Genomic DNA, 17,184 nt, shown 5'->3' with positions numbered 1-17,184 from the left:
TTGAGTTATTAGCTGAAGGCTGCTTTTTATTTAAATAGCGAAATCAATTTACAGATCACCTTGGTTTTGACGTAACGAAGTTCCTTCAGCGTCGGTTCAGTCACTGTATGTTCGCATAGTTTCACAGGTAAAGCGGTCGATACCGGAACATTTCCTGGTCTGATATCAGTATGTCTGGACGCCGACCAACAATTGGTATATGCACTTCCGAATTCAATTGGACATAGGTATGAGGATGTAAGATGCCTGCGGGGTCAAGAAATTATCGCGTTTACTTGAAGACCTACAGGCAGAGGACCAAACGCAAACGACGAGACGTCAAATGTAGTTGAAATAAGATCAATTATTATCTATTTTTAATCGTTGAACATAAATCAGAAATGAAACATATGAATAGAAAATGAAATTGTATAGGAGATTGGTTGTGCGACAAGAACTTTTAAGAATAAGGTATATTTGAGTCAATTTCATATTAGTTTCCTATACATACTAGTTTTCTTAATTATCTCTTTTCTAATAATAAATCAAATATATTCTGAATATTATATCTGAAAATACCACACATACAATTTTAATCATAAAACTTTATTAAATTAAAATTACGATAAATGCTAGTACATACTTGAAAGCAAAATTTATTAAAATATAAGGCAAAAAAATATAAAGAGAGGAAAGGAAGTAGCGGTTATTGAGAAAGTTACACTAAAACTTAATTTCGTCGTCGACCTAATTTCTTCTTAAAATATTTTCCCGCTATGTTGTCAGACCATCTACACGCTTGATGAACTAAAGTTACCAATACATCTTTTTGTTTTCTTCTCTTCGTCATTTCGTGGTTTCTTTTTATAGAATTACCGAGAACTTCAGAAAGTTAAAACAACTTTTCATGTTCTTTCAATAAGTAGGGAATGCGTATTATATTAAATTTAATATCAAGTTTCCTTATGAATTTCTAATGAAAACAGAGTTTTTAACAAGTACATACTATACATCTACCTTGAATTATTTTTCAATGCCTCGAAGAATCTTCGGCGGACCTAAAGTTGTTGGTATACTCAACATTTTTATATTACTTTCGATAACTGTATTTGCATTAATAAATCATATTTTATACAACAACAAAACAGAAAACAACTACACCTAATTAATTTAACATGTAGCGCACCGATAACATCGTCACATCGTGTCGCATTACCTCGCATAATCGGTCTTACAACTCGATAGATTTGTTCAGAACTGCGATCTCTCAGTACAGCGAGCTACTTGTATAACACAGTTATCATGCATAGTAATATATAGTTATCACTAAATGGATAAATGGGTATTGATACATCAGCGTTACCTCGTTAGATATAGTCTTTCTAACAGAAAAATATGTATTTTTAATAATATTAAAATCGATATCTTATTTTGTAATTAAGTAATCTAATTTATAGTAAATAAGTAGTAATTTTTTTAAACATTTAATAACCACATTGATAATAATCAAATCGTTTTATGCATCGTCATCAATCATCACAGGTAATGCTTTAGTCGTCGTAAGTTTTTCTCTGAAGTAATATTAGTTCCTTTGTATCCATACAATTGTATCAACCTCTCCATCATATTCCTTATCTCATATCACTACGAGTAATTATAGTTGTAATTAAAATTACGAAGTACGCCTTCGTCGTAAGAAAAGAAGATCAGAACATCTAGCTAAAAACGTAACTCGAAACACTTGCACGCAAGGACAAGTGCGAGCTTACCGTCGAAGCACGCGAGCTCTAATAAAACGCGACAAATTAAAACCATAGTCTGTACAGACTTTCCTATAGAATATGTTGTAACAGCACAGCACATTTTTTATATAAAATTTAAATAAATAAAAAAACTCTCAAATCGGGAATTCATTAATCACTGTATTACTATGTATATTCAGGTTTATATATTAGATGCAACCAATTCTTTTTTTCTCTCCATTTCCTTTTCACCAGTATTCGCATTTTCAACGAGAGAATGACGCGCTGTCGAAACGGAAGCTAGAAATGTTGGCAGGCTTGAAGTTTCGTTGGGTACAGACAGCAGCACTGCCGTTGTCTGGGCAATGCAAATTCGAGGTATACCAACCTGCGCGTGAAAGAGAACGAGCGACGTAATGCCCTCGAGGCGGTGCTGGTCCCCGTGCTTCTATTTATCTTTCGAGCTTGGAACGATAGGCGCGACATGCCGCTGGATTATGAGCCATTCGGTGGTTATCTGAAAATTTAAAGAGTACCTGAATGAAGTCATGCCATAATACATGCTTTCTTTATGAGGGAACTTTTCATTATGACGGGGAGTGGATGAGGTTAGGAAGAAAAGAAAAAGAAGCACCGGACCCACGTTCATTGTATTCATTAAATAAAGTCCCGCTTGTCTACATCTTTTGATCGGAAATCGAGCGGAACAAGAGAAAATGTACGGCGAGAAACCAGCATGGAATACTGTCGATAACTGCGTGAATACTTTCATTGCTATATAGAAGAAATAATGAATTGGAGAAATGAATTGAAGAAATGAATTTTGAGGGAAGTACATGACATTTGTATTCTGTGACTGTTAACAACTAGAATCGTAGATGATCGAATTGCTCGTCTTTTTTTATATCAGGATATTTTATTTTATGTTTGTTGTATTTTATTGAAATATAAAGATAAGAACGAAAGTTACAGAACAAATCGAGTTGATTAATATGATACAATATGATTTTTTGAACATGGTATTCTATGTTCGTTACACATAATTACTATTTTAACACTCTATTCTTATTCAAAAAGATATTCCAACGTTAAAATTATTGAAATTCTGCTATTCTGCTTACTGCTTAAAATAAATAAAGCGTAACGAACCAATTTTGATAAATGTTAACATTATATAGCATTTTAAAATACGTAGGGGTTGGCTTTCTGTTTAAATAGCAGAATGTATCGAAAATAAAACAAAATTTGTTATTACCTAAATATTACACCCAAATAAATGTGCAAATACGTACATATGTACATATTGCATATTTTGCGAAAATTCTCATTTACATGACATAATATAATATCGCAGATAAAAGCACCGAGAACAACAGTAGAAAACAAAGGAGTTAATTTTTTAAAAAATTAACAAATACATGAAAAAAGTGTAAAGTATCTCATAAAAATTCTGTTGGCAAAATGTCTGAATGATGATAAATATTAGCGTATAATATTTGGATTACTTAAGGCGTACATTTGAATATAGAGTAATTCTGGACAAAATGTGGCCTAATTTTCATATTTGTAGAAAGTTAAACACAATTATTTATAATTTCTTGTTACCGACTATCCTAAATCATTATTTAACAAAACACATACTTGATTATTCTATAAGTTATATTAAAGAAGAATGCTGCATGATGGTTATATTAATATTACTTATATTATATATTAAATGAAAATTAAATGCTATAAAGTTCCAATATAATTTCTACCTATTAATTAAGTTTATTTAATCTAATTAAATTACGACACTTACCTATATCAAATTTCTATGCTTAGATATTCACGTTTCAACTACATAAATTTCGTCAGACTAAATTATACATATTATCTCATGTGTGTTTACTTTCAACGTGCATCTCGCGCTTTAGTCTGACCTATCGTTTCTTTATTAGATACAGAATATGCTTCCTACTGAAAACATATATATCCTTGAGCACAGTTTATTTACTCTTGGCTTGCCGGTGAGCCCCCCACTTTTTGCAAATCGAAGTTCGTTGGTAAATCGCGGCGCGGGGTGTCATTCTAGTGTGGATAATCGAAGCGATTAGATGTGTGTTCGTGTATCTTTACGATTAGTGCCGATCTTTCTACTACGTAGTATGTACTTTCATAATCACTCTTTTACCCTATAAATACACTAGTGTTAACTTCATTTAATTAACGTATGTTTTCTTCGTACGTACTTCGAGGTATTAAAAGAACGTCATGAAACTCAAAAGGACGCCATGATCGATGATGTATTCGATAGCTTCTTATGGAGATTTGGTAACATTTAATTTATTTTAAAATAATGGAAAGCATATTTGAATAAGATATTGAAATACTTTTTACATTTTGCTACATATGTATGTCGCGAATCTCTAGTAATAATGCTGTTAGTCACTTTTTTCAATAATCACAGACACGTTCTGCGCATTGCATTTTTTGGTATTGCGCAGTTGTGTTTAACCGACGAAGAAAGAACGCCATATTTTATTATTTCGAAGTACATGTCTCTCTGTACATTTCTAATGAGACATTCAGAGTACAATTTTTATAAATCAATTATATTATGGAATATTCATAGGCATTTCCCGATATTAAGAAACATTTTACTGCCCAATGTTACTGAGTAATAATATATAAGCATATTAATTAAATAGAAAGATATTTAACTTTGTTTAGATGTCATTAAAGTTATTTCAAAGTTTTTACTTTTTATTTTACTTTTTACTTTCATTTCTTATTCTCAAGTTCAATGAGTTTTATTTCTCATTATCCTAAATTTTTTAAACAATCAATAGTATGATGTTAAGAACAAACTATAATATTTAATATGTTCTGTTAAAGCTTTTACTCCTCTTTTTTCGTTTGATCGACGTCAATCTTTTGTTATTTTATACATTTTAAAGAATTAATATTGTCTTTATGGACAAATCGTAATATTCTATGCTTTGTTACAGATTTCTTCCAGTCCTCGCCTCTTGCGTGGGATTCGGTGATTGCTATTTACTGACGGTCTTCATAATAACTTCTCCTGAACCACAACAACATCAATGATAACGTTCTTCGCGTTTAATGGTGAGTCGCATGCATTTTTGTTCTTTTGGTCACTCAATCATGTCGTAGGATGAAAGGTCCGAATCGACACGGGTGGCTAGCTGTATTACATAGAATTTTTGACGAGCATAGTGCATGTCCCGTTGTTGATAATGTGTTAATAATGCATTAATAATTAATATTATACATATATGTGAGTATGATCTCTATATAATATTACCATATGAAGAATTGATATAAACAACGTAAACAATGTTAATAATTAGTATATGAATCTGTGTGAATTTGAGATATGAAGATATTAGAGTTGAATTTTATCCGTTTAGGGGTATCAAATTTCACGTGCAAGAAAACACTTCGCGACAGGCAAATCTCGCTACTTCTTTGTTCTCAAAGATACGTTTCGATGAAGTAATTGCCTGAGAATATTTCTATTAAATATTTCACTTGGAATCAATTATTATTCGTTCAATTTCATATTATTTTGCATATTTAATTTCATGTCATTCTTTTTACTACTTTGTTACTATGCTCATTTTTAGTATTAGTGGTAGTAATAGTATTACGTAATTCTTCGTCGATGTATGCGTTGAATCATCTAATTCTGTTGTGCAAATTGCAGCTTCTTATTAAAGTTACGAGTGACTAATCACGTTTATCGTATTTGGAATTAATGTTGCGAAAAAATGTCATGGGACATACTTCATGCAGTATTTATTTACAAAATAACCTTATTAATGTTAAAGACCTTATTTAATCTTAAATCGAGTATCTTGAGTAGTAATTCTTTTATTATCAAATTATACATCAAATCGGCCTGTATCTTAGCCGTTTCGTTTTATCGATAAAATACAAAAGAATGTACTTGAATATCAAACGTGACATAACGATGTAGTAAGAGGAGCGAACAAGTCGAGACAGAGGGAGTCAGGGTGTTACATCATTGTAAGGTAACAAGACTTTTAAGAGCTGCTCGAGCACAGTTTCGAGTGCAATTTAAATCTCAAGGCTGGAGAAAAATTATTCTCTACATGCTTGAGCCAGTGTGTCGAAGAAGATTCAAGAGATTTGTCATTCTACGCGAAAATAGAACATTCGTAGTCAAAGTAGTATGAGGTGTCACGATCGAGTCGATGTAACAGTTTCCTACGCAGAACGCATGAAAACTTCTGTGAAATTTCTTATGTTGGAAATGCGCGTTGTCCGAACTAAAAGGGATGATCTTCGACCTTTTCCCTCGCTTCCATTTCTTTTCTCTCTTTCGTTTTCTGTCTGTTCTTTAGAGAGGTCCACGATAAATGAGATTACGACTTGTCGTTTCACGGGCGTTATCGGAACGCGGAAAACGATGCTTCCGTACAAGGAGTACTAGGAATAGAGGACGTCGTCGAAGCTTAATCCAAACTCGATTTCCAACGAGTGGAGAATCGGTCGGCGATCGATCGTGGAGAACAAGCCCCCATAACAGTCTAGGGGACCATCGCATCGTTTAAATCGCAAACGGGGCTACGATAATTGAAAATCGAGCGACGGTCGTTCCGTTTTCTAACCTCAGCGACCAACCTAGTACTCGTTTTCTTTCTAAAAACTTGGAGGAACAGAAAGTTTTCGATCGAAACTGAAGGTTGTCGCGCGCAATGCGTGCAAGCAACGTGCGACTCAGGCACGGTTTGTCGCCGCACGGTCGTGCTATTTGCAGCTAGGTACGTTGCGTTTTTGTTTGTTCGAAAGCTCGTTCTCCGGTCGATCGTTTGGATTGGTCGCGTTCGACGACCGCATAAATTCGTAGATTCGAGCGCGCTGCTTCACGTGGACCAGCGATTTACAAGACATATGGTCGGTTGTTAGCTTCCTAACGAGGGTTTAAGCTCCAGCTGAGCGATGCCACTCGTTAACGCCGCCTGCTACGGCTGTACACTTACTTTCTAGATCCCTATGCAACGGCCGCGCCATCATTTTTGTCCGCGTCCTCTGGCATTGATCGCCATCAATGAAATTACCCTCTTGCTTCGTTTTTGTCTTCGACTAAATGTGCCGCTCCGGTACGCTGGCATTATCTCGAAAGCGCTTCGAAATTCACGAAGAACCGTAACTACTCTATCCTTACAGTACCGGTACGCTCCCGCGCGTGAAAAGCTCGTTGGTACGCTTAACGGAGAGGAGAATGAAGGTTCGTGGCTCGAGAGACAAAGTGCCTCGAGCTGATCGCTCTGTAGATGTATCGTGGTTTGCAAGATCAGGACGCTGTAGTAATGGACAAAAATCTACAGACCTTCTTGCTGACGAGATTGTTACGGAGTGAAAATGGCGGTCCGTGGTTGCGGAGCTTTGCTCACTGGCAAATGCTAACAGAAAGGAAGTTTTTAGAAACACTTTGTACCATGGCTTGCGGTTTGATGGCTAGAAGCAAATTGCGAGAAGGATTGAGGACCTCGGCTTTGTGGACCTACTCTTTCTACACTATTTTTTTAACCAGTGCATTCGAGTCAATTGCTAGAAATATCGGTAGCGTTTGAAACTATGAGTTGATATCGTATGTTGGATATTATCGTAGCACGTATATACGTTCAACGCATTCGAACAAGAACATTTTATTGGCGATCTAGTCTAACAGAATCCGTGTGAAATCGATAAGTTTATAAGCAGGTTGGAGAAGTTTAACTGTGTAAAAAAGCATGCATGAAATTCTCAGGATTTTAGAAGCTTACAGTTTTAAAACATTCCTCTTACGTAAGAGAGTTGCATTTACATTGCATGCTTTAAATGAAAATTCCATGTCAACAAGAGAATGTATGATACTTTCATTACAAATAATACGTGCTTAAAAAGGAGTGAAATATAGGACAATGAAATAAATATTTTTAGAACGTGGAATGCATTAAAATTGCTTCGTATGTAGACAAAAACGTACAAAAGCGTTACTGTTTACTTTCAGTTCTCCGACTAAAATCAACTAAACTCATTTAGGTCTTAATTTTCAGGTTATACAAACAATAATGTTCTAAATTATTTATATGCCATATGGAATACCTCGGTTCTTATCCTCCTTAAAGTTCAATAATAATATTAGAAAAGCAATAAAATATTGACGACTAATTTTATCTTATTTAGAGAAATTTATTGTTTAAAAATGATATTCGTCTAAATTTCAAGCTCCATTAGACAAATAATTTTGGTGAACGAATCGTTTCACTAAACGTAAGGTCTCTCGATCTCGATACATAAAAGCCCCATAAAGACTCTTGAGACCAAACGTGTATTTCGAAATATAAACTTTCACCTGACAATTTTAATTTAAATTCAAGAATTTATCGTTTTATCATTTACGTTCGAAATGCAATGAAACGCAATTTGTGATTTTTGTTTAAAATAAATCAAATGGAGTAAGAAACTTGTTCATATACATGACAGGCATCAGCATGAATTAAGTTGGATATGTAGGAATGAAATAGAACAGAGTTCGAAAAATGTAAAATTATCGCTTCTTCCGAATAATTGAAAACATTAAGAAATACCTGCGATATTTTTAACTTTAACATGAAATACGTAATTTTCTTTGCCATAATATCTTCTTTGGTCATACTCTAGAATTAATATAAAAAAAATTGAGATAGTTCTCATGGAAGAAATGTTAAAAAGCAGAAATAATGTTTGCTTTTCAAGCTTCGTCATTCGTCAGCCATTCGTTAGGGAAAAGGGGGAATAATTAAAGAGCGAAGTTTTCATTGCCGAATCTTACGCACAGCAGCATAGATGTTTCAGCCCGTTTGCAAAACAGAATTTTCGCAGCGTCGAGTCGGGATTACGGTGGACTAAGATTTTTCAAACGTGTAACGCGAGAAAACTTTACGTTGTCTCTCGCGTTTTATTTCCATTCGCGCCGCGTTACGCAGTTTTTGTGAACGTTCCGTTTCGGGCTTGGTCAAAAGTTTCCCCAGCGTTCCCTTTTCAAATAATTCTGTATCTAGCGGGCAGATTTCCCGACAGTGAGGTCCTTTCGAGCAACGACGGTCGATGTCGGTCGTAAAAAAGAACGGTTGCCTTTAATGCCACTACGTTCCCTAACGAGACAACTAAACGCGTACACGCTTACGTGCGATTCGCAAAAAGAACGATGGAAAAAAAAGAATTCCGCTTCATGGCCCGCTAAAGTTGTACGCGAACTTTCGAACTTTCTTTTTGGATTAATCCTGGGGCTCGCCGCTTTTTATTACAAGCGACTACTTGTTTAAATTTACCTTTAGCTCTAACGCCGCGGAAATTTCGTTAATTATGAAGATCGCTTGTCAAAAGCGTGCTCGTACCCCTGATTTCATTATTACGAGCGAGCTAAGCTATCTTGAGAAGATGGAACAGGAACAAAGTTAAAATGAATAGTGTAATTTTATTTCGATGGATCTCTCAATTTGTGAAACAGGCAAGTTGAATTTGCGCTGCTTATAGAAATTTTTTAAACCCCAATAGAAATTATATTGTAACGTATATAACTTATGCTGTAATGTACTTTTCTAAATCTAAAACATGCAAAGTTTATTTCTTAACGGCGACACGATACTTTTGAGCGTTGCCCTTCTTTATCGCGTCACAAATACCAAATATGTACAAATATACTAAACTTTATGACTCTGACGTAATATCGAAGCCAATTACTACAGTAATTCTACCTACTTAATAAGATCAAGATTTTTCCGTTATTAATCCGTTCTTTTTCAATTATGAAAAACACAACATAAAACGCAACAATAGTATATATTTATAATAGAAAAACATTTGTTAGATATTTTGTTCGAATTATTAGAACGTTTCAATATTAAGGTATTTGTGTAATGGAATACGCTCTATCCAATATACGATAAATACCGATACATAACGAATTGCTCATAGTACAGTAAAGATACGACATTTCGATATTTTTTTCTATTAGCACTCAATTAATTACATCAGGTCATTTATATAACTGACAAAATAAGGGGATTGTACGAATCACACAAACCTGAAGCAACTTCCTCGGCGTGAAACCCAAACTCTAATTAAATGATCGATGTATCCGACAGGTCAAACAGTTAAGTAGCATAAAAAATGATACAGCGTCACGATGCTTCTCATTGTGGCTCTTTCGACCCGTTCCATTTCGTGATATTATCTTCTTAAAGCGCCTGGAAACGCGAGATTTAATCAACCAGTCGACGCGTCTTGATAAGAATAATGGAAATAATTAATTAGAGAGCAGTAAAGGGAGAGCAAGGATTTCAGGCGTGCTTGTTATCGAGATCGTTTAAAAAAAACACACCTTTTACCGCGTTTCATCGTTTCATGCCGACGAATTATATACGCGTGTACATAAAAGAGCTTGCCATGCGACCATTTCTTACTTTTTATCCAGATTAGCGCCGACGCAAAACGTGCCAGTCAAATTCGCGGTTTCAATTAACCAAATGAGAATGCAGCGAATTACCGTAGTTTTTCATCGGCTGTCAACCGTTCGAACCAGCCGATTCGATTCGACCAGCCTGATTGCTCGAGAATTAACGTTTGCTTAAATCTCGCAATTGGTCGCAGTCTCTTCGTATTTCTTCGTCGCTGTTCTTCTCTTCCGACTTCATTCCCTTGAGTCGAAGTCGATCAAGAAACATTGGATTCGAATTGTGATCGAACTCACGTCTAAAGTATTGTCTGAAATAGTTCTTGATATGGTATCGACATCGGTATGCGATAAAGATTGATCGCCAGATATCGGCGACGAGTCGACCGACTATTTTCACAGTGCTGACATAAATCGGCAGCGACGACGTGAGAAGAACGCGTCTAGATCTGACATAAATCCAAGGTGCTTTATCGTTATTCACGTATTGTACTAAAATGAGCACAGAAACATCTCGGTGGACTGAAACAAGAAGTTTCTTCCTTGCTTTACGGATTTATTAAGTAACTATTAAATTTCACTGGTTGACCGTTCACCCGAATTCGGTAAAATTCAACGAAAACATGATCGAAGTTTGCCTCGAACCCACTGATGAACCATAATGTAATTAAAGGTTCCTCTGGCCTAGCCTTAAACTATTCCTATATTCTAAATCTCGGTAAATCGGTAAATATAAATCCTTAAATCTCTTACATTTGTGTATATATATTTGTAAGTACATGATATATTTATAGTATATTTTGGGTATGCTTGATTAAAATTGCAAGATTTGTTCCAAAATTGAAAGATGAATCCAACTACTCCAATCTAGAAACGTTTTGGAAATAGTGGAAAATTGCGTTAAAAATAAATACACTATACGTTCGTCGAATGGCTGTTCAAAATAAAGTGTAACATGATTCAAGTCTGTCGTAATTGACTGCAGCTGCAGTTTGAAACGAAACAACGAACAATTTCATTTGCATCTGCTCTCCTTCAATTTCGCCGGTCCACTTTTCATCGACAGATTGTTCGTATTCTGTCAATTTACTTTTAGCGTATGGTATTCGGTCTAATCATCTGCCGCGATAATAGCTTTGCCGCGTATTTCCAATTTTTTCGCTAAGATGAAATGGCGTGGCGTGGGGCAGAGGTGAGAGAAAAGGCAAGAAGACGAATGCGAACATATGCGAACGAACGAAAGAGAGAGAGAAATAGAGGATAGGACAAACGACAGAGGAAGAAATGGTAAAAAGTGAGGGACGAGAAAGGGTTTCGCGACTACTGCGAATCGACAACGGAGAAACGACGTGGTACGGTTGCCTATCAGCCGCGCGATGCTCGCCATCAACGCGACACTGATTTATCATGCCTTGACGTACGACGTAGACGGATCGAGGACGTCGCAGGATAAAACGAATCGTCGCAATTGGCGGTGGCAGGCCGTGAGTTGTCGCTCTACAGCGTCACTTGTTTTCGCCGCCCGTTATTTCGCCCGAGGGACAAATAAAACTTGGTTAATAAATAAATGCATAAATATAGCGGCTGGTTAACAATTTGCTTCGTTGCTATTCTCCTCCATCTAGTCGGTCTCGTTTCTTGCATTCCGAATCAGCGACATCAGCTTTAGGGTTGGCTTTTAGGAAAGAAAAAATAAAAAGGTAAAAAGGCGCACTTGAGATAAAACTTTGCGTCTTAGTTATTTAACAAAATCGAACGTTTTCAGAGTATGATTTTTTAATTTTCAACTTTGAAGAGAAATGCTCAAGCCAGAACAATCCCAAGGATATATGCAGGGATCATCGATATAGATAACCATTTTTAAGTAACAATTACCTGTTATGCAATTTTATTCCATTTTCTCTTACGAATCGGTTATACGATTAAATTCGTACTCTGAATGCTTCTATTCGACGCCTGATGAATAATTAATAAAACCACTGACTATTTTTTTATTCATTTCCTGCGGCCTTCTTCTTCCATTACGCTTTCTACTAAACTCTTCTTCAAGATAGAAGGTGATTATGAATTTTGTAACTGATGAACGGAAGTTTATAATTAATTTAAAGATTCTTGTCGTCTCCTGAAGATTATAATAAGCAATTTATTTGATCCGTGACGTAAATATTCAGCTTACCTTATGAGCGGTATTTTATTGTTCTTACTTATTATTTTGCTTATTACTACTCTTATTCCGATCTTTATTAACTTAACTCGACGTATTCATTAGGAATTCTTCGATCGGGAATTTTTCATGAAAGTATTATTCACGTTTTAAGATTCTCTGTATTACGTAGAAAAGATTTTATACCCAGCCTAAAAGCTTAATCGGGTTACAACTCAAGAATCCTAACTAAAATTGGCTGAAATTTTGCATGTACTTTCGAAGCTTATACTAAGGAATAAAGAATCATTTTTTAAAATTATGTTCTGAAAGAGCGGTTATCTTCGCCGAAAAATGAAAATCTTCTCATAAAATTGATATTTTTCTACGTTATATGCAAGTATCTCTTGATATCTTCGTTAATTCGCAATAATCGTTTCCCGAGGCTAATCTCGAAGGAAAATTTGTTTGTGCAATTATATTTGTTCAGTTGTGTATAACCTTCCCCGTTGATATATTCTTTTGTCTTTGAATTTAACAAAGAGGTTATTTGTCATAAGTTAGTCTTTATTTTATAATTTCTGATATAGAACGATCCGTTCCTTCTGCAATAGTTACGCCGATTGACGGCCGACGTTTAAAGCTTGCCAGGATTTCCATGTTTGAACAGGATAAGTAACCCGGTAACTAGCAGCCAACGGCAGAACGAGAAGAAAACAGATGGTTCTGTGTTGAAATAGCTTTCATTACCTGTGCAGAGTTTGGATTCGTAGCACGTTTAGTTACGAACGTTCGTTCGTATTTTCTGCGCAGTGGCGATCTTTAATTTGTCTCACGATCATTCAGATTTTTGTTTTCATAATGGCAACCGTTTTGTACGTACAATTTTCAAGATATTAGTTAACATGCCGAATCACATCGAATTGGAATAATTTCTGAATAATTTAAAGAAACGTGAGAATTAAAATGTGTGGTATTTATTTAACAAATGTCCGATTTTTTCATTACACAAGAGAATCTTCGTTAATTAACTTTCTAAACTTTAAGTTTACGATATATTTGCTTGTAAATTGACGTCTGAATTTTTTAAACAATTTTCAACCACAGTTTGCGAAACGAATCCAACGAAACCTTCCTTTCTCACACGAACAAATGGCAGGAACAAATTGCAATCATACATCTTAAAATCTCGCGTCACGAATCACGGGTGATAAAACGAATCGGCGAGATCATCGCTGCGAGCGTTCGTAGCCACGGCGCGTCCAGAACAAACCAGGCAGAACAGACGAACGAGCCTTTTTACTTTATAACTCGCCCCTCCTGTAACGGTCCACATTAAAAGCGAAATATTACGACAACCGAAATCCTTTTGCTACCGGTATGGCTATTTCCTCACAGCCACCTATTTCATATCTTAATCTAAATGGTCATTGAGAAATAGAAAGTCACGAAAGCAACCTTCATCGTAGAATCAAAGCTTTTACGTACTGATGAATATTGGTTTCGTGCGAATGTTTATTAGCGCGTTGAATCAGGCAAATTTTATATATTTCGTCCCGGAGCAGCGATAGATTAAAATATACTAAACCATAACGTTCAATTCTTGCAAAATATTATATTCTATTTGTGTACTTTTTCTCTCATAGCGTTATCTAACAATGGGCGAACCACAATTCGTAAATTCAAAAAATTATGAAACTGGAAATATGTGGAGAATGTATAGGTATATATTACGCAATTATTTTTTGCTGCCCAAATACACCCGAAGCGGATGAATTTTGTGTTATAACTCGCAAACTGTAGGAGATAGAAAAACAGTTTTCAGACAAAAGTTAGTTCTTTTAATTAGGAATATATCATTTAGTAGAAATTTGTTTAAAGTCAATCTTAAAGCGAGTTATAACGCAAAATCGAAGAATAGCCGAATTTTCACTCTTTCAGTGAATTCGGGCAGCGAAAGAATATTATGTACTATATACGTATTCCTAAGTTCCGTAATTTTTTTTTAATTTACGGCCTGGGAATCTTCCCTTGTAAATCATTCATATCGTTGGAAACTTTTTAGTTCGTGAAATTTGTTTTATTTTAATAATTCTGAAAAATCTACGTTTGGTTTCTTTATATTATTTGAGTAACTAGTAAAATTTCAATAAAATAACTTTGCGTTAAATCTACAGCATGTAAATTAAGAATATCGAAGAATGTATTTGTTTCCAAAAATTGTATTTATTTAGTTGTACATGTTATAATGCATTTTAATACCTGAATCTCTTTTACGACGTAAAGTATTTATTTCAAGCATATCAGGTTGCTCATACGACGTGCGGCGACATACGGATTAAACACTCAAAGGGTTAAAAGCTTGCTTTAGCGTGAAACCGATATTTTGTCACGTACTTCCACCAAATATTCGTGTAAATTTATATATATATATGAACAAATGTATTTTTTTCGCATAAATGAATTATGTTCATGTAAATGATAATGTTTCGTGCTACCATTTTAACGGAAAAAATATAGATCGAAGGACAATGCGTGTTTATGTTTAATTTTCATATCAGCTAGCCAATTTTCACAGTGTTTTTACGAGCTTTCCAGTTAAAATTGATTCACTGTAAAAATAATGAATGTATAAGTAGAGTTTAGTTTAGAGTTCGGTTTACCATTTAAAAAGCCGTGGTCAATAAAATTAAGTTAGTTGCATTTATCTAACATCGCTAGATTTCATAAACATTAAAAATTAAAATACCTTATACTTTAAAGTAAATACTTTATATTTTACGTTATTGCAGATTGTACGCAGGTAGTAAATTAATAGCGAAAAAAGATAATGAAGTTGGCAGGCATGTTCTCTTCAACCGTACAAGTACAACTTTAACAAGCTTGCAACATTATCGTCGATATACTTGGTGCGCGAACCTGTAAACGATCACTTTAAGTTCAATTTGCGTAGATGAGAAGTGAATTGACAATATTGATTTATCGATTAATATCGGTTGCTAATGTTACAAAGATTAATTGAAGGTGCATTAAATTGACCGAGGTTGATCGAAGTTCTCTTTTATCGAACGAGATTGATCAGTCTTTTCATGTCCAATTTACGTCCACAGTCTATGCAGACAAGTCAAAATTACAATCAATCGCGTGATTGTTTATACAAGTTAACTTAGAAATTGGCAACTACAAACTTTTTTCATTCGGACTTGTATAAGTTGAATCGATTGCTTCAAATCTCGTTTGAGTTATTACGGTAGAAACTATTTGCATACGTAACTAGAACCATCTCAGGATATGCCAATCTCTTCAAATTGCAGTAGAATAGGAACTAAGAAACGATTCTGGTTCCATTGAAGATTTACGCGAACAGCATGTATGGCATACATATAGTAGATGTCGGATAATATTCATCGGGGCTGATTTATCATGGCTGTCGACGTAAATCGATCGCGGAGAGACGCCAGCTGACAACGACGATGGCAAAACGGATCGTCGAAATTGTGAAAGTCGGAGGCAAAGTCTGAACCACCGGCGTGTTGTCGCATCTTCCCGGAAAGAAATAAGGGTTGACATACGTGCCAGGCTGGATTCGCAAACAGTTGTCCCGTTCCCGCCTCGTCTTCCGGAACACGTGGGTTTCGCTAGGGAAAGGAAAGGAGAATTCGTGGGCGAAGGAATAGGATAGAGGAAAAGGCACTTTGTTTTTCTCGCGGCTCGTTCTGCCGAGTGTCAGAGAATTCCGCGTAACGTTTGTCATGGAAACAGACGTAAAATGTATGCGACTGTTGTTCCCTGAGCGACCCCCTAGCCAGTTCCTCGAGGAAGTTCTTTAGTCATTTCCCCTCGAGGGTTGAAGAAGTCTCGGGGGCGGTCGCGTTCTCGAAGTAAACGGCGTCGTAATGCGGCCCAGTCCCCTCCTTCGTGTCTCACTGCTAAAATATTAACTCCATTACCGAATGACGCCGCGCCGTTCCTTCTTCGACCGAAATCGCTCGCCATTTCTCGCGAGGCAAAAACGATCTACGGTCCAAGTTGCACGTTTCAAGAGGGTTGAGCAGGTCGAGAGGGTCGAGAGACACTTCTGCGTTTGGAGGTTCGCGCCGCCGAACGCGTTGCGGCTACCTTCCGTTTTCCACGATCTTTTCTTGTTGTCTGTTCTCGAACGCTCTCCACTCTTCCAGGCTCTTTTTCTCGCTTTTCTTTTTCTTCACGGCGAGCAGGCTCTCGCGTCGATACGTTTGTCGACGTGTCGACCGGATTCATGAGACCAGCTTCCACCCTGCTCGCCGACTTTTCATTGTGAAAGCGAAATGCTGTCGCACCGTCGAGGCTTTATCTCCAAAAGAAAGAGCTGGTCGATACAAAGGGGAGCACTTTACCGATTAGCGACACTCTTGCACTATCGTTGATGTTCGAGATACTCGAAGAAGGAGATTCTTGAGAAACAGGGATTTTCGGAATTTTCAGTTCACCTCTGTACGGCCGATCGAATCGCATTTGGACAATTGAAAGCGCGCTGCCGACTCGAGTGGATTTTAATCGGTCGTGACTTAGATTCGGGACGTAGCTGAAAGTGCGTCGTTTCTGGGTCAACGAGCTACCTGTCGCGAGACTCGGCCTCGAATGAAGTCAGGCGAAATGGTAACTTTGATAATCCGAACTAATTAAAGCGGGCAAACGTTTGAACAGTCGAAGCGCCGCACAAGAGCTCAACGACTAATTGAAATCGTCAGGGACGTTTGTAAAATTCTTGCTGCATTCGAAGGCAAGATTCGGGCGGCTCGACATTTTTTCATCGCTCGCAACGTTACTTTCTGGACCAGTGCGTCGTACCTTGTATTAATTAAAGCCAAAACCACGTTTGGATCTTTCGT

At 36.3% G+C, this 17,184-nt stretch overlaps 1 protein-coding gene and 1 long non-coding RNA gene across 3 annotated transcripts in view; one reads left to right on the top strand and one right to left on the bottom strand.

Moving 5' to 3' along the window:
- On the bottom strand, positions 1–3,684 carry LOC110119927. The gene is made up of 2 exons (XR_007226580.1): positions 3,523–3,684; positions 1–2,238 (listed from the first exon to the last, which is right to left on the bottom strand). It is a non-coding gene; the product is annotated as an uncharacterized LOC110119927 (long non-coding RNA).
- Positions 3,685–3,775: 91 nt separating this feature from the next.
- LOC100645775 (glutathione S-transferase 1-1) overlaps positions 3,776–17,184 on the top strand; it is a 97,460-nt gene continuing 84,051 nt past the window's right edge. For both annotated transcript variants that reach the window (XM_048412778.1, XM_048412777.1), the window contains exons 1-2: positions 3,776–3,866; positions 4,712–4,829. The gene's annotated coding sequence lies outside the window, so the exon portion shown is untranslated. The remainder of the gene's footprint in view (positions 3,867–4,711; positions 4,830–17,184) is intronic.

This window comes from Bombus terrestris, chromosome 15 (assembly GCF_910591885.1).
Source record: "Bombus terrestris chromosome 15, iyBomTerr1.2, whole genome shotgun sequence".
Taxonomy (NCBI): domain Eukaryota; kingdom Metazoa; phylum Arthropoda; class Insecta; order Hymenoptera; family Apidae; genus Bombus; species Bombus terrestris.
This window is presented reverse-complemented; position numbering and strand designations above follow the sequence as displayed.